Here is a 17,791-nt window from a genome sequence, read left to right as displayed (position 1 = left end):
AATGTTGCTGGATTTTGTCAAATGCTTTTTCTGCATCAATTGAGATGATCATGTGGGTTTTTTCCTTTCATTCTGTTAATGTGATGTAATACATTGACCAGTTTTCATAAGTTAAACCATCCTTGCATTCTAGCAATAAATCCTACTTGGTCATGGTACATAATTCTTTTAATATGCTTGCTGCTTAATTTTGTTTACTAGTTTTTTTTTGAAGATTTTTACATCAATGTTTATAAGGAATACTGATCAATAGTTTCCTTGCAGTATCTGTCTAGCTTTGGTATCAGGGTAATGCTGGCCTCATAAAATGAATTAATGAATGTTCCCTTCTCTTCAATTTTTTTGGAAAAGCTTGAGAAGAACTGGTGTTCGTTCTAAATGTTTTTGTAGTGCCAGGCATGGTGGCACATGCCTGTAGGCCCAGCTACTTGTGAGGCTGAGGTGGGAGGATCATTTGAGGCCAGGAGTTCAAGGCCATAGTGCACTATGATCATGCCCATCAGTAGCCACTACACTGCTACCTGGCTGATACAGTGAGACTCTATCTTGTTTTTTTCTTTTTAATTAATACCTTTTTAAGGGGTAAAATCATGTTTAACTTCACTAAAACGAGAAATTGGTGGAAGGTTTGATTAAGGGAGGCTTTACTGGATGTTAACAAACTATTCCATAGACTATAAAGAACATGATAAAAATTTCTCTAAAGTGACACATGCCCCAAACGACCAAGACATAACCAAACATTTTAAATTACTCATCTTTCATATATGTGTGTGTTCTCCTTCTATTATTACTGTGTCTTCCGTCTTTTGTCTCCCTATGAGAATTGCACACTATCTGTGGCAATATCGTGCTCTGGAAAGTCCAGAATTTCCCCAAAATTGTTAATACATTGTGGGTATACTATGTAATATAGCACATCCTGTGTTATCAGGATATTCCCTGTGAAAAGACTTACAAATCAGCAATCTTCTAAGATTCTGAGTTCTAATGTCCTAATTTGTGAGTAAATTGTCTCCAACTCTTGGATTGCAACATCCCTTGATAACTCTTCAGCAAACTCTTTAGCAAACCATCACAATTGCATTGGTCAGGCTTTTTAATGCTAGCATTAAAAAGTTCATGATGCTTGTATACTTATCACCAAGTAAGGACCAGTACAGTCTTGGCCATAACAGAGGAGGGAAAAAAGAGGGTGAAAGGTAGACATTTGCAGACCTTCAAAGTTTAAGAGAGTTCACTGGGCAGAGCTTCTCATAGTAAGAGCTAGGCAGTTTCTCTCCCAAAAGAGATGTAAGTTCAGCCCCAAGGAAAGTTCAGAACTCCTGGGATAGTCCTATTTATAGTCCAGAAGGGACAGTTGAGATCAAAAACAGTATCCTGAAGTTTTATACTTTTTTGGACATTGTCCTGATCACCCAACGAGCCCAAGATGGAAACCAGAGAGGGAAGCCGTCTGCCTCCAGGGAAGGCATGAGCGGAATTTCGGTCCAGACCTCTCTTTGCAGTACTCCCTGTTTCCTGGCCTCTGCATCTGCAGCTGACTTTTCACGAGGAAAGATCCCAGGGCCTCATCCCTTATCACCTGCTGCTTGTCAACCACCACGTGGGAGAGAGGGGACTCCTCCACCCAGTCCCCTGCCAGTCTTAGAGTGAGGGGACAGCACAGCTCTCATAATGCCTCCCTGTGGTAACTTTCTTGGGCTTGGTGAGAAGCACACACTCATCGCAGGTTACTCTTCAAGGAGAAGGTATTCTTAAATAGAAACGAGAAGTAATTGTAGAGAAATGACTGCCTGGCAACAGAAATCTAAATCCCAAGCCCCAGGCTGGTGACAGTTGTAGCATGAACATCTGGTGCTTCTGTAATTAAAACACCGACACCTCACCATCGCTCGGCTCCCTGCAGCCCCACAGAAAACCTGGTGTAACTTTGCTCTTCTTTATGGAGGAAAAAAAAAAAGTTATTTTCTTCCCCTTCTCTGTTCAGACATAACATCATCAACATAGCTCTTTAAATATCTGTGCCGGGAAGCTATATTTAGCTACTATTTGGCCCTCAAAATGAGCCTGATTTCCTGTGGCAAAAAGTTCTCAGCAACAGGGAGAGAGGCCAGGAGTGTTCCAGGCACTGACAAACAGCTTGAAAGCTTGAGATGTTGAAACGGTGTGAAAAAATGAGCTGAGTGCTTTTTCTGGATAGGTGGCTCGCACCCCAGATAGCAGGGGGGAAATCACAAAGGGGTGTGTGTTTGGTCTGAACATTTCCAAAGTCATCCTGGAGAACAGCCTGATGAGGAGCAATGCTTTGGGCCAATATATGGTACACAGATAGCCCTCTTTCACAGGCAGGAGGGGAATCCATTCAATCGTGCATTCACTCATTCACTCTCATTTATTCACTCACTCTCTCATTCACTCGCTCATTCACACACTCCTTTATTCACTCTCATTCCTTTGCTCTCATTCACTCATTTACTCATTCTGTCAATATGATTTACTCCCTCATTCACTCATTTGTTCATTTATTCACTCATTTAAATTCACTCATATAGGCCGGGCGCAGTGGCTCATGCCTGTAATCCCAGCACTTTGGGAGGCCGAGGTGGGTGGATCACCTGAGGTCAGGAGTTCAAGACCAGCCTGGCCAACATGGTGAAATCTCATCTTTAAAAAAAATAAAAAATGAAAAATAAATAAATAAATTCACTCATATAAATTCATTATTCACTCACATAAATTCACTCATTTACTCACTCATTCACTCAGGCATTCAGTTACTCATTCACTCATTTATATACTCCTTCATTCAATCACTCATTCATTCACTCACTAATTCACTGACTTGCTCACTCATTTACTCATATATGCAATCATTCATTCATGTATTCATTTATTCACTCACTAATTCACTTTTTTTACTCATTTACTCATAATTCAATCACACTCATAATTCAATCACATTAATTCACTCATTCACTCACTCATTCACTCATTCACTCTTGCTCACTCATTTACTCCCATAATCACTCATTCATTTACTCACGTATTCAGCCATCCATTCACTCACTCATTTACTCATGCATTTAGTCACTCATCTATTCATTTATGTACTCTTTCATTCACTCACTCATTCATTCACTCACTAATTCACTGACTTGCTCATTCATTTAATCACATATTCAATCATTCATTCACTCATTAACTCTCACTCACTCACTCACATATTCAATCAGTCATTTACTCACATATTCAACCATCCATTCACTCACTGATTTACTCCTGCATTTAGACGCTCATTCATTCATTTATATACTTCATTCACTCATTCACTCACTCATTCACTGACTTCCTCACTCATTTACTCACGTATTCACTCATTCATTCCCTCACTCATTTACTCATATATTCAACCATTCACTCACTCATTTACTCATCCGTTTGGCCACTTACTCCTTCACTTACTCATTCATTCATTCACTCACTCAACACATTTCCTCAGTAGCTCCTACATGCAAAGCCCTGTGGCCTACCGGAGCTCTAGGTCATAAAGCAGACAAGACACAAATCAGGAGGCATCTCTAGAAAGGGCCCTTGAAGGGGCACAAAGTGAGTGCCATGGGGGACCTGGTGGACAGTGGGCACCTCCACTGGAGGTGTTAGTGAAGGCTGTGAGGAGAAGAAACAGCCACCAGCTCTGGCTATGGCTCTAGACCCTCTCATTCAACATACACAATGAGACCAGGTGTCAGTTCAAGATCCCATATTATCGGTGCAATGACTTATTTCCCTGGGTCTCTGCGAAGTAATAAGACACAGAACTGAAGCTGGAGCTAAGGCTGACTGCAACGTCTTACTAGCGTCCGGTGCTAGCGGCACTGCAACAGGGGAAGGCGACAGCAACATTTCTGCAAGGCTGCCTAGGAAGGTTCTACTCTACTTCTGCCTCCAAGACCCAGGGCACACAGAGCAGCCCCTCCTCAAAGCAGGCACTGGACATTCTCCATCCTCAGATGCAACCCGGGCTATTCCAGCTTTCCCTGCTTGGAAACTATCCTGTCCTGCTTCTCTGTATATGTGGGTCTCTAGAGTCCCCAGGAATGAAAGGCCCAGTGGGGCAAGGGAAAGCACATTCACTTAGCCTTGACTAAGGGTTAAGGGTTTGCCAAGCAACATGCTCTCTTTCTCTCTCTCTCTCTCTCTTTTTTTTTTTTTTTTTTTTTTTTTTTTGAGACAGAGTTTCACTCTTGTCCAGGCTGGAGTACAAGGGCACCAAGCCATTCATGAGGGATCCGCCCCCATGACCCACACACCTCCCACTTGGCCCCACCTCCAACGCTGCATTTCAACATGCGACTTGGTGGCGACAAATACCCAAACCACATCACCCTATCATTACTTTCTAGTTTGGAAATTTCCAGACAAAAACAATCATCACCGATCTATGTCATGTTCACGATTCCTGACTTCTTTTTTGTTTTTTGGAGACAGAGTCTTGCTCTGTCGGCCAGGCTGGAGTACAGTCTCGGCTCACTGCAACCTCTGCCTCCTGGATTCAAGCAAGGCTCGAACCTCAGCCTCCCAAGTAGCTGAGATTAGCACACTACCATGCCCCGCCAATGTTTCGCACTTCAGTAGAGATGGGGTTTCACCATGTTAGCCAGGCTGGTCTCGAACTCCAGACTTCAAACAATCCACCCACCCAAAGTGCTAGGATTACAGGCATAAGCCACCGTCACACCCAGCCTTTTTGTTTTTGTTTGTTTATTTGTCGGTTTTTTGGAAACGGGTCTCACTCTGTCGCCCAGTCTGGAGTGCAGTGGTGTGATCACAGCTCACTGGAGTCTTGAATCTCTCAGGCTCAAGTAGAGATGGGATTTCATCATGTTGGCAAGGCTGGTCTTGAACTCCTAACCTCAAGTGATCTGCCCACCTCATCCTCCCAAGTAGCTAGGACTACAGGTCCATGCCACCATACCCAGCTAATTTTTAAATTTTGTTTTGTAGAGATGGGGTCTCATTATATTGCCCAGGCTGGTCTCAAACTCCTGGGCTCAAGCAATCCTTCCACTTTGGCCTCCCAAAGTACTGGAATTACAGGCGTGAGTCATCATGCCTAGCCAATTCCTGACTTCTTTTTTTTTTCTGAAACAGGCTTGTTGCCCAGGCTGAAGTGCAATGCCGAGATCTCAGCTCCCCGCAACCTCTGCCTCTTGGGTTCAAGCGATTCTCATGCCTCAGCCTCCTGAGTAGCTGGGACTACAGGCACATGTTTCTATGCCTAGCTACTTTTTGTATTTTTAAAAAATTTTTTGTATTTTTAGTAGAAACGAAGTTTCACTGTGTTAGCCAGGATAGTCTCAATCTTCTGACCTTGTGATCTGCCTGCCTCGGCCTCCCAAAGTGCTGAGATTATAAGTGTGAACAACCACACCCAGCCAATTCCTGACTTCTTACAAAGCCCCTGCCCACGTGCAGTATTACTTGACCCATGCATGATGAAATTGACAGGATACCTGTCGTATTAAGATGTGATTACAGGCCGCGCGATGGCTCAAGCCTGTAATCCCAGCACTTTGGGAGGCCGAGACAGGTGGATCACGAGGTCAAGAGATCGAGACCATCCTGGTCAACATGGTGAAACCCCGTCTCTACTAAAAAATCCAGAAAAAAATTAGCTGGGCATGGTGGCGCGTGCCTGTAATCCCAGCTACTCAGGAGGCGGAGGCAGGAGAATTGCCTGAACCCGGGAGGTGGAGGTTGCGGTGAGCCGAGATCGCGCCATTGCACTCCAGCCTGGGTAACAAGCGAAACTCCATCTCAAAAAAAAAAAAAAAAATATGATTACAGACCAAAGGGAGAATTATGGATCATCGGTGATAAATACACAGAAACCCAACCAAACAAAGACAATTAGCTACTCCAGGAATAATAGAAATGTGTGCAGGAAAGGAAAAAGATTCCAGGTACCCAAGGAGCTCAGCTGCCCCTGGCACTTAGAAAGTCATGAGAAAATCAACAGTGAACACAGAGTTAAAACTCTGGGGGTACAGGGGAGGAAAATGTTTGTCATGGGGAGTGGGGGGACATATGAGTAAATGAATGTTGGATCTTTATCTTCCATAATGGCAGGTACATAACACTAGCTACAAACTATAGCAGTTAAAAGAATTAGCTGGGGCTGGGCGCAGTGGCTTATACCTATAATCTCAGCACTTTGGGAGGCCGAGGCAGGCGGATCACTCGAAGTCAGGAGTTCAGAAGCAGCCTAGCCAACATGGTGAAACCTTGTCTCTACTAAAATTACAAAAAAAAAAAAAAAAAAAAAAAAAAAAAAAAGGCTGGGTACAGTGGCTCATGCCTGTAATCCCAACACTTTGGGAGGCCGAGGTGGGCAGATCACTTGAGGTTAGGAGTTCAAGACCAGCCTTGCCAACATGGTGAAATCCCATCTCTACTAAAAATACAAAAATTAGCCAGGCATGGTGGCAGGAACCTATAATCCCAGTTACTCAGGAGGCTGAGGCATGAGAATTGCTTAAACCCAGAGGTGGAGGTTGCAGTGAGCAGAGATCACGCCACTGTACTCCAGGCTAGGTGACAGAGTGAGACTCTCTCAAAAAGAGAGAGAGAGAGAGAGAGAGAGAGAGAGAGAGAGAGAGAGAGAATTAGCTGGGGCCAGTTGTGGTGGCTCACACCTGTAATCCCAGCACACTGGGAGGCTGAGGTAGGAGGATTGCTTCAGGCCAGTAGCTTGAGATCAGACTGGACAACATGGCAAGACTTCATTTCTAAAAAAAAATTATTCCAAAATTAGATGAGTTTTGCAAGAAAGCCTTATGGTATAAAAAATAAAATTTAAAAAATAAGCAAAAATAAATTAGCTTAGCATAGCATGGTGGTGCACACCTGGAGTCCCAGCTATGTGGGAGGCTGAGGTGGGAGGGTCGCTTGAGCCCAAGAGTTAGAGGTTACCATAAAGTATGATCATACCACTGCACTCCAGCCTGGGCAACAGAGGAAGACCCTGTCTCAAAAAAAAAAAAAAAAAAAAAAAAAAAAAAAAAAAAAAGCACACAGAAAAGATTAGCTGATTAACTGGTTGCTTCTGGGAATTAGGAAATGGTTGAAGAAGGAGGAAGAGTCTGAGAGACTGCTGTTTGTTGGTAACAAGCCCATATAACGATTTGGTTCTGGTAACTCGGTATATGTTTGCCTTTAATGAAAATAAAATGCAGAACAAACAAATCAGGATCACATAACTGAGAGCAGGCAGACGCAAACCCCAGGCCTCTGACCTGCAGCCAGTGTTCTTCCGGGCCCATCTGTACCCTTGCTCTCCAGCCTTTGTCTTTCCAGACTGGACACTTCTCTCTGCAGCCCTCCATCATTTTAGTTGTCCCTTCTGAGCCGTCTTTGTGCCACCAGGTCTTTCTTGAGGTCACAGAACCAGAAACACACAGATTTTTTTTTTTTTTTGGAAGATGGAGTCTCGCTCTGTCGCCCAGACTGGAATGCAGTGGTGCAATCTCAGCTCACTGCAACGTCCACCTCCCGGGTTCAAGCGATTCTCCTGCCTCAGTATCCTGAGTAGTTGGGATTACGGGAGCCTACCACCATGCCCAGCTATTTTGGCATTTTTAGTAGAGACAGAGTTTCTCCATGTTGGTCAGGCTGGTCTTGAACTCCTGACCTCAGGTGATCCACCTGCCTCAACCTCCCAAAGTGCCGGGATTACAGGCGTGACCCGCCACACCCGGCCAAAACACACAGAATGCTCCAAGCACACAGTTCTCCCGAGGCCCTAAACAAAGGTGGGTCACAGTTCAGGTAAACACCTCCTGAAATTTCCCAGTAATTCTTTGGGTGGTTCTGCTCACCGCTCTCTGAAACCACATCGTTGCCGCAAACTCAGGGAGCTCCCACTCCAGATCCTTGCCTAGATAGCCCTCCACTCAGGCCTAACCAGGGAGCAGATAAGCCAGGAGACCAGGATGCATGCATCTACTTATCCAACATCTGTGCACCTGCTCTGTGCCAAAGAGTACCCCAGCCCCCAACAGTTAGATGTTGGCCGCGTGCAGTGGCTCACACTTGGAATCCCAGCACTTTGGGAGGCTGAGGAGGGAGGATCGCTTGAGCCCAGAAGTTCAAGGCCAGCCTGGGCAACATAGAGAGATCCTGTCTCTATTTAATAAATTAATAAAAAGTAAAGAGAAAGAAACTTAGATATTACTAAATACTAGTAAGAGAAGATGAATAGGAGCTGGTATTTCTCAGTGCTCACATGCAAGGCACAATATTGTGGACTTTTCAGGCGTTTTATCATTTAATCCTCTCCACAGCCCTATATTGTCCAGGCTGGTGGGGAACCCCTGGGCTCAAGTGATCCACGTGCCTTGGCCTCCCGAAGTGCTGGGATCACAGGCAGAAACCACCACGCCCCGCCCTCCGCGCTCTTTGAATAGATCTCTACTGAACGGATTCAGATTAACCCATGTCTGCCATCCTCTCTTAAAACAGTCTGCCTGGTACCCATAACAGGTAAACTGTCTGGTCCCAAAGTCCAGGCTCAGAATCTCTCCAGTCTTTGGACATAACCTAGATCCAGACACAAGGCTGGATCTCCCTCAGATTTGGGGATTACTTGTGCCATGGACCCCAGGAAAGTTATTTTTTCTTTTCTAATCCTCAATTTCCTCTAGGAAACTGGATTAAATCAGAGACCACACATTAGACAGCTCCAGGAACTGGGAAAACAAGGCTCAATGCATGAAGCTGGTGGAAGACAATTAACAGAGAGTAGTGGGGACTCTGGCAAACCAATGTGTTATGCACTGGTTACAGGTTTCAAGTACTTTTTCGTTTTCTTTTTTTTGAGACAGAGTCTTGCTCTGTCACCCATGTTGGAGTGCAGTGGTGCGATCTCAGCTCACTGCAACGTCCGCCTCCCGGGTTCAAGTTATTCTTGTGTCTCAGCCTCCCAAGTATAGGGGCCCGCCACCATGCCTGGCTAATTTTTGTATTTTTAGTAGAGACAGGGTTTCACCATGTTGGCCAGGCTACTCTCGAACTCCTGACCTCAAGTAATCTGCCCACCTCGGCCTCCTAAAGTGTTGGGATTACAGGCGTGAGCCGCCACACCCAGCCTCAAATTTCTTCTTAAAAGTTAAAGGGGCTGGGTGCGGTGGCTCACGCCTGTAATCCCAGCCCTTTGGGAGGCCAAGGCAGGCAGATCACGAGGTCAAGAGATTGAGACCATCCTGGGCAACATAGTGAAACCCTGCCTCTACTAAAAATATAAAAATTAGCTGGGCGTGGTGGCACACACCTGTACTCCCAGCCACTTGGGAGGCTGAGGCAGGAGAATCCCTTGAACCTGGGAGGTGGAGGCTGCCATGAGCTAAGATCACGCCATTGCACTTTAGCCTGGGCGACAGCGTGAGACTCTGTCTCAAAAATAAATAAATAAATAAATAAATAAATAAATAAACAAATAAAATGGAGTCTCTCTGAGGCTACTCTGGCTGGAAAGGCTGACGCCCATTTCCAAAAAAAAAAAAAAGGGAAAGAAACAGATCTGTGGCTGCTAGCCTGCAATCGCTTATTAAAGAATTTCGCAGATCCCTGCCAGGTCTAACATTCCCTACATTTGGGCTTCAGGATGACTGCAATGGCATGTTATTCAGACACTCCATGGCCTCTGATTTAGTGTCAAAGGTTTTTCTCCTGGCCTGGGCAACACAGCAAGACCTCATCTCTACAAAAAAAAAAAAAAAAAATCAAAAAGTTACCTGGTCACAGCCATGCATGGTGGCTCACACCCGTAATCCCAGCACTTTGGGGAGGCCAAAGTGGGTGGATCACTTGAGGTCAGGAGTTCGAGACCTGCCTGGCCAACATGGTGAAACCCCGTCTCTACTAAAAAATAAAAAAATTAGCCAGGCATGGTGGTGGGCGCCCATAATTCCAGCACTTTGGGAGGCGGAGACAGTAGGATCACTTGAGGCCAGGAGTTCGAGACCAGCCTGGCCAACATAGTGAGACCCCTGTCTCTAAAAAAAATTTCAAAATTAACCAGGCATGGTGGTGTGCACATGTAGTTCCCAGCTACTTGTGAAGCTGAGGTGGGAGGATTGCTTGAGCCCAGGAGTTCGAGGCTGCGGTGAGCTACGATTGCACCACTGCACTCCAGCCTGGGTGACAGAGTGAGACCTTGTCTCTAAAAAAATAAAAATAAAAATAGTAATAACTGCACTTTCACAGAATCACCAAGTCTCTAAGCCTGTGGGGCAATCTCATCCAACAACCCTCACTACAGACCCAGACTAAAGACTTACAGAGGGCAGGGACCATGCAGATCAGAGACAGCCACAGCTTGGAGAAGCAAGGTTTCCCGATTCCTAATCAGTGCTCTGGGAGCTCCTGGCTCCTCTGCAGCCAAACCCAGAATGCTGGGACATTCCAGGCTACCGCTATGAGCCTGAGTAAGAATCTGGATGCGGCAGGCCTACCCAGGGGGAAGCACCTATTTACCCACCAACCCCGCCGGCTCCGCTTCCTGGCTGTAAGCTCTCTTTCCACTGAGACGCCATCATGATCCTACAGTTGCATTGGGATTTCTCACTTGCCTTTTTTTTTTTTTTTTTTTTTTTTTGAGACAGAGTCTTGCTCTGTCACCAGGCTGGAGTGCAACAGCGTGATCTCAACTCACTGCAACCCCTGCCTTCCGGGTTCAAGCGATTCTCCTGCCTCAGCCTCCCGAGTAGCTGGGATTATAGACGTGCGCCACCACACTCAGCTAATTTTTGTATTTTTAGTAGACACGAGCTTTCACCACGTTGGCCACAATGGTCTCGATCTCTCGACCTCATGATCCACCCACCTCGGCCTCCTAAAGTGCTGGGATTATAGGCGTGAGCCACGGCACCCGGTTCCCACTTGCCTTTTCTTTAATAGACAGCATAGCACTTGATCGAAAAAAAAATTTTTTTTAAGGTGAAGTAAATTATATCTGTGATCCCCAGACTTGGAATTGCACCAAAGAATTCCACGGCTCAGCAGGAAAAAATGTTTTGAACAGGCTGCTGAATTGTTTCTCCAGGATAAGACTTCTGTGCACGAGTGCCAGTTTGATCCAAAGCCACAGCAACCACCAGTGAAATGATAAGTATTCCTATAGGTCTGAAAGGGGGGCCTGTCTGTGCGGAGAGGCATGGGACCCATCAGGCCCTTCTGCCCCAAAGCAGGAGTTACCTGTTACCCTGCACTCATTTTCTATCACTATTGTAATAAATTGCCACAGGCTCAGTAGCTTACAACATCAGCCATTTATTATCTCTCAGTTCTGTAGGTGAGAAGGCAACGGGTCTCGCGGGGCTAAAAATCGAGGCATCAGCAGCCCTGACACCTGTCCTGGAGGTCCTGGGAAAACCTGCTTCCAAATTCAGGTTGTGGTGGAATCCAAGCCTGAGATCCCTGTCTCCTTGCTGGCTCTTGGCCAGGGGCCGCCCTTCACTCCTAGAGGTCTTGACCTCCTGGTTCTCCCAAATCTCGGAGTCCGCAGCTGTGCATGGAACCCTTCTCACACTGGGAATCTCTCTTGCACTTGTAGCTGGAGAAGTTGCTCTTTTTTTTTTTTTTTTTTTTTTTTTTGAGGTGGAGTTTCGCTCTTGTTACCCAGGCTGGAGTGCAATGGCGCGATCTCGGCTCACCGCAACCTCCGCCTCCCGGGTTCAGGCAATTCTCCTGCCTCAGCCTCCTGAGCAGTTGGGATTACAGGCACGTGCCACCATGCCCAGCTAATGTTTTGTATTTTTAGTAGAGACGGGGTTTCACCATGTTGACCAGGATGGCCTCGATCTCTTGACCTCGATCCACCCGCCTCGGCCTCCCAAAGTGCTGGGATTACAGGCTTGAGCCACTGCGCCCGGCCGAAGTTGCTCTTTTTTTTTTTTTTTTTTCAGACGGAGTCTCGCCCTGTCACCCGGGCTGGAGTGCAATGGCACGATCTCAGCTCACTGCAACCTCCACCTCCTGGGTTCAAGTGATTCTCCTGCCTCAGCCTCCTGACTAGCTGGGATTACAAGTGCATGCTACCATGCTCTGCTCATATTTTGTATCTTTAGTAGAGATGGGGTTTCAGCATGTTGGCCAGGCTGTTCTTGAACTCCTGACCTCGTGATCCACCCGTCTCAGCCTCCCAAAGCTGGGATTACAAGCATGAGCCACTGAACCTGGCCAGAAGTTGCTCTGCTTTTAAGGATCTATGTGATTAGACTGGGCCCACCTGGATCATCCAAGACCCTCCCTGTCTTAAGGTCCTTAATTACATGTGCAAAGTCCCCTCTGCCATGTAGAGCGCCTCCTGCCCTAAAGGCCCTTCTGCCATCCTCCCACCTCAGCGTCCCAAGTATTGGAGACTACAGGTGTTTGTGTGTCAATGTGCCCGGCTAATTTCTTTTTTATTTTATTATTTTTTTTTGAGACAGAGTCTTGCTCTATCTATCACCCATGCTAGAGTACAGTGGTGCAATCTCAGCTCACTGCAACCGCCACCCCGCAACCTCCAGGCTCAAGCCATTCTCTTACCTCAGCCTCATGCGTAGCTGGGATTACAGGTGTGAGCCACCATACCCAGCTAATTTTTGTATTTTTAACAGAGGCAGGGTTTCGCCATGTTGGTCTTGACCTCCTGACCTCAGGTGATCCACCTGCTTTGGCCTCCCAAAGTGCTGGGATTACAGGTGTGGGCCACCATGCCCAGCCTATTTTTATTTTCTGAGGCTGAGTCTCACTCTGTCATCTAGGCTGGAGTGCAGTGACATGATCTAGGCTCACTGCAACCTCTGCCTCCCGGGTTCAAGCAATTTTCTGCCTCAGCCTTCTGAGTAGCTGAGACCACAGGCACATGCCACAATACATGGCTAATTTTTGTATTTTAGTAGAGATGGAGTTTTGCCATGTTGGCCAGGCTGGTCTCAAACTCCTGACCTCAGGTGATCTGCCCACCTCAGGCTCCTAAAGTGCTGGGATTACAGGTGTGAGCCACCATGCCCAGCCATCACCACCTAATTTGTTTTGTATTTAACAGACATCCTCAGCCTTAGCTGGGGTAAAGCCCTCTGCTAGATGGTAGGGCAATATAGTAAAGGCTGAATGAGAAATTTAGGGCCCGTGTGCCACTGAGGAAGGTAGACGCAAGACACAAATGAATGGAAGCCACCACTTTGGCATGTGGAATAGCAACCCCCTGACTGTGGCTGATGACAAGGCCCAGGTTCCTGGCTACAAGTTACGGCAGTTCTAGGAGGATGCTGCTTGCAGATGTGTGGTTCATAAACCAAACACTCCCCGGGTCTACGGAACACTTTCGACGGGAGGTTGAATTTGACAGAGACGTCAAAGGGTGCATCAAGAGGGTGAGGGGCAGGTTCTTAGACACTGTGTCCTACTCTGGGGAAGGAGTTCTGTTGTGTTGGTTGTTTTTAGGGGCGGAGTCTCACTCTGTCACTCTGGCTGGAGCACAGTGCACGATCATAGCTCACTGCAGCCTCCCTCTCTGGGCTCAAGTGATCCTCCTGCCTCAGCCTTCCAAGTAGCTGGGAATACAGGCACGCACCACCACACCTGGCTAGCGAAAAAACTTTTTTTGTAGAGACAGGGTCTCACTATGTTGCTCACGCTGGTCTTAAACTCCTGGCCTCAAGCAATCCTCCCGCCTCAGCCACCCAAAATGGTATGATTACAGGCATGAGCCACCACGCCTAGCTAGGAGTTCTTTTTTTTTTTTTTTTTTAATGTAAAGAAAACTGCACAAAACTGTATTGCTTAATGAATTATCAAAAACCACTACCAAGGCTAACAGAACGTTAGCAGAACCTCAGAAACTCCCCTTGTCCGCCATCCAAATCACTACCCTCCCCTGCACCCAAAGAGAACTTCTGCTGGTCTTTTATGAGAATCAATTCCTTTTCCTGTACAGTTTTACTATCTAAGCAAGCAAATTGAAACATACAGAAAACGTCCCTTTGTGTCTGCTTTTTCTTCACTCAACATTATGTTTGCAGGATTCATCTGTGTTGTTGAATGTAACTAGAGTTTATTTATTTTATGAGTGTATAGTATTCCCATGAAAGACTGGCACGGTGGCTCACCCCTGCAATCCCTGCACTTTAAGAGGCCAAGGCAGGTGGATCACCTGAGGTCAGGAATTCAAGACCAACCTGGCTAACATGATGAAACCCCATCTATACTAAAAATACAAAAAGTTAGCTGGGTGTGGTGGCAGGCTCCTGTAATCCCAGCTACTTGGGAGGCTGAGGCAGGAGAATTGCGTGAACCGAGGAGGTGGAGGTTGCAGTGAGCCGAGAGGGCACCACTGCACTCCATCCTGGGTGACAGAGGGAAACTCCATCTCAAAAAAAAAAAAGAAAGAAAGACTATAATACATACACATCCATCTACTGTTTGTGGGCTTTTGGGGTGTTTCCAGGTTGGGACTATTATAAAGTATAATTATAAATATTCTCCTAAATGTCTGTTGATGCATGTGCTATGCAATTTTTTTTTTTTTTTTTTTTTTGGTGGTGTTGGGGGATAGAGTCTCACTCTGTTGCCCAGGCTGGAGTGCAGTGGAGCAATCTCAGCTCACTGCAACCTCTGTCTCCCAGATTCAAGCGACTCTCCTGCTTCAACCTCCCGAGTAGCTGGGATTACAGGCGTGTGCCACTATGCCCAGTTATTATTATTATTATTATTTTGTATTTTTAGCAGACAGGGTTTTACCATGTTGGCCAGGCTGGTCTTGAACTCCTGACCTCAATTGATCTGCATGCCTCGGCATCCCAAAGTGCTGAGATTGCAGGCGTGAGCCACCGCGCCCAGCAGTGTTATGCATTTCTGTTGGATACATAACTAGCAGTGGTATGGCTAAATTACTGAGTATGCCTGTCTTTAACTTTAGCATAGCACTAGACTGTTATCCGATGTAGTTGCCCCAGTTTACAGTCCCACCTACAGCGCCTGGGCATTTTTTTTATTGGAGACAAGCAAGAGTCTCTTTCTGTTGCCAGGCTGGAATACACTAGCACAACCTCAGATCACTGCAACCTCCGCCTCCCAGGATCAAGCAATTCTTCTGCCTCAGCCTCCCAAGTAGTTGGGACTACAGGCACGTGCCACCACACCAGGCTAATTTTTGTGTTTTTAGTAGAGACAGGGTTTCACCATATTGGCCAGGCTGGTCTCAAACTCCTGACCTCAGGTGATCCGCCTGCCTCAGCCTCCCAAAGTGCTGGGATTACAGGCATGAGGCACCGTGCCCAGCCAGTATCTCATCAAAAGTTAATTTGCATTTTCCTGATTGCTAATGAAGCTGTACACCTTTTCATAGGTTTATTGGCCATTTGTTTATCCCCTTTCATTAAGTGTCTCCTGCTTATTTCTTTTGTTAAGTTTGTCTTTTTGTTTGTTTTTGAGACAGGGGTCTCACTCTGTTACCCAGGCTGGAGTGCAGTGCCGTGATCATGGCTCACTGCAGCCGTGACCTCCCCAGGCCCATGGCCTGAGTCTCCTGGGGCCGGGTAGTTGGGACTACAGGCACATGCCTGGCTAACTTTCTGTATTTTTTGTACCCTGGGGTTTTTGCCATGTTGCCCAGGCTGGTCTCGAACTTCTGGGCTCAAGGAATGCACCCACCTCAGCATCCCAAAGTGCTAGGATTATAGGCATGGGCCACGGTGTCTGGTCTTTTTTTTTTTTTTTTTTTTTTTTAAGTTTTTTTGTTTGTTTGTTTCTCTTAAATTTTTTACATATTCTCGATATAGGCCCTTTGATAATTATGTGTGTTGCAAATATTTTCTTCTGAGAGGAATTTTCTTTTCTTTCCTTTTTTTTTTTTTTTGAGATGGAGTTTCACTCTGTCACCTAGGCCGGAGTGCAATGGTGCAAACTCGGCTCAGCACAACCTCCCCCTCCCGGGTTCAAGCGATCCTCCTGCCTCAGCCTCCCAAGTAGCTGGGATTACAGGCACGTACCACCATGCCCAGCTAATTTTTGTAATTTTAGTAGAGAAGGGGTTTCACCATATTGGTCAGGCTGGTCTCGAACTCCTGACCTTAGGTGATCCACTCTTCTTGGCCTCCCAAAGTGCTGAGATTATAGGTGTGGAGGAATTTTCAATGTCCAAATAAGTCAACTGGAAAAGACTTAGCACACTAAGTTGCAGTGGCTTACTGTTGTAATCCCAACCCTTTGGGAAACCCAGGCAGATGGATCACCTGAGATCAGGAGTTCGAGACCAGCCTGAGTAACAGGTGATGGTGTTACCCAGTAGAGATGGTAAAACCCCATCTCTACTCAAAATACAAAAATTAGCCAGGCGTGGTGGTGGGTGCCTGTAGTTCCAGCTACTCTTGAGGCATAGTCAGAAGAATCGCTTGAACCCGGGAAGCAGAGGTTGCAACGAGCTGAGATCCTGCCACTGTCCTCCAGCCTGGGTGACAGAGCAAGACTCCATCAAAAAAAAAAAAAAAAAAAAAAAAAAAAAATTAGCAAAATAAGTCTGACTTAGCCTGTACCTTTTCTAAGTCAGACATGTCTAAACCACTGTCCAGGCTTCCGTGTTAAAGGGAGACACAGAAAATATAAAATGTGGGGCCAGACACACCAGGTTCAAACCTCAGTTCTGCCACTTCCTGAGTGCTCTCAAGTCTTTTAATCTCTCTGAGCCTCAGTGTCTGTATTTGAAAACTGACCACAACCATCTACTGCATGCTTGCTCTGTGGCTTCAGAGGGGTAACGTGTCAACCTGCCTTTAAACTACAGTGTGAGTTGTTAAACACAAGCTGCAGCCACACGGCTTCCTGCGCTGTCCTGTGGCAGTATTCACAGAGGCAGCAGCAGCAACCTTTCCGATCCAAGAAAAGATATCATTCTCCCTTCCTCTGAGCCAGTGGACACCTTAAATCACGGTCCCTCTCCCCTCACAAGTCCTGCCCACAAGTTGGGAACAGAGCTCCTCCCTGCCTGCCCAGGCAGGAAAACAGGAAACAGCCACCACCCTGCTGGGAGGTGGGGCTGACAAGTTCTCTTTCCAGGTGGCCATCTCTCCAGGTCATCAACCCTCCTTGATGCCAGAGGACAGCTGGCCGCCAGCCCACCGCACAAGGCTGTGCCCGCTGCCACATCCCCGTCTCCACCACACCTCGCCTTGAAGTAGTGGAATAAGTGGGCCAGTGAATGGGAAGCATAAAACAGTCTTCATCAGTGCCCTGTGGAAGTGCAAGATGGGAAACCCTTTCAGTGCCCAAGTTGGGCAGGGAATCTGCTCTCCTGGGCCGTAGGGACACACCCATCCTTCTTAAGGTTCAACACCAACCCTTTCTTTTTATTCTTCCATTTTCTTTTTCAGAGATGGGGGTCTTGCTACATTGCCCAGGCTGCTCTCAAACTCCTGGCCTCAAGTGATCCTCCTGCCTCAGCCTCTCAAAGGGCTGGGTTTACAGGAGTGAGCCACCATGCCCGGCCTACACCAGCCTTTTATGTTTGTTTTGGTTTGGCTTTATAGATATCCTATTTTTTGCTTTTGTTTTTTGGAGACAGAGTCTTGCTCTGTTGCCCCAGCTGGAGTGCAGTGGTGCAATTCCAGCTCACTGCAACCTCCGCCTCCTGGGTTCAAGCAATTTTCCTGCCTCAGCCTCCCAAGTAGCTGGGAGTTAAGTGCATGCCACCACACTTGGCTAATTTTTGTATTTTTAGTAGAGATGGTGTTTTTCCATGTTGGCCAGG

The 17,791-nt window shown here is 46.6% G+C and overlaps 1 protein-coding gene and 1 long non-coding RNA gene across 2 annotated transcripts in view; both read right to left on the bottom strand.

Annotated features, from left to right (window-relative positions):
- The window catches only part of HIP1 (huntingtin interacting protein 1), a 197,357-nt gene that overhangs the window by 165,853 nt on the left and 13,713 nt on the right, over positions 1 to 17,791 (bottom strand). The window lies entirely within an intron of this gene.
- LOC141582488 (uncharacterized) overlaps positions 1 to 17,791 on the bottom strand; it is an 80,543-nt gene that overhangs the window by 49,228 nt on the left and 13,524 nt on the right. The window contains exon 2 of the long non-coding RNA XR_012515342.1: positions 1 to 17,791. This exon is cut by the window's left edge and continues 49,228 nt beyond it. This is a non-coding gene — a long non-coding RNA (uncharacterized LOC141582488).

The sequence above is a fragment of the Saimiri boliviensis genome, chromosome 20 (assembly GCF_048565385.1).
Source record: "Saimiri boliviensis isolate mSaiBol1 chromosome 20, mSaiBol1.pri, whole genome shotgun sequence".
NCBI lineage: Eukaryota > Metazoa > Chordata > Mammalia > Primates > Cebidae > Saimiri > Saimiri boliviensis.
Note: the sequence above shows the minus strand (reverse complement) of the source record. Positions and strands in the feature narration are given on the sequence as shown.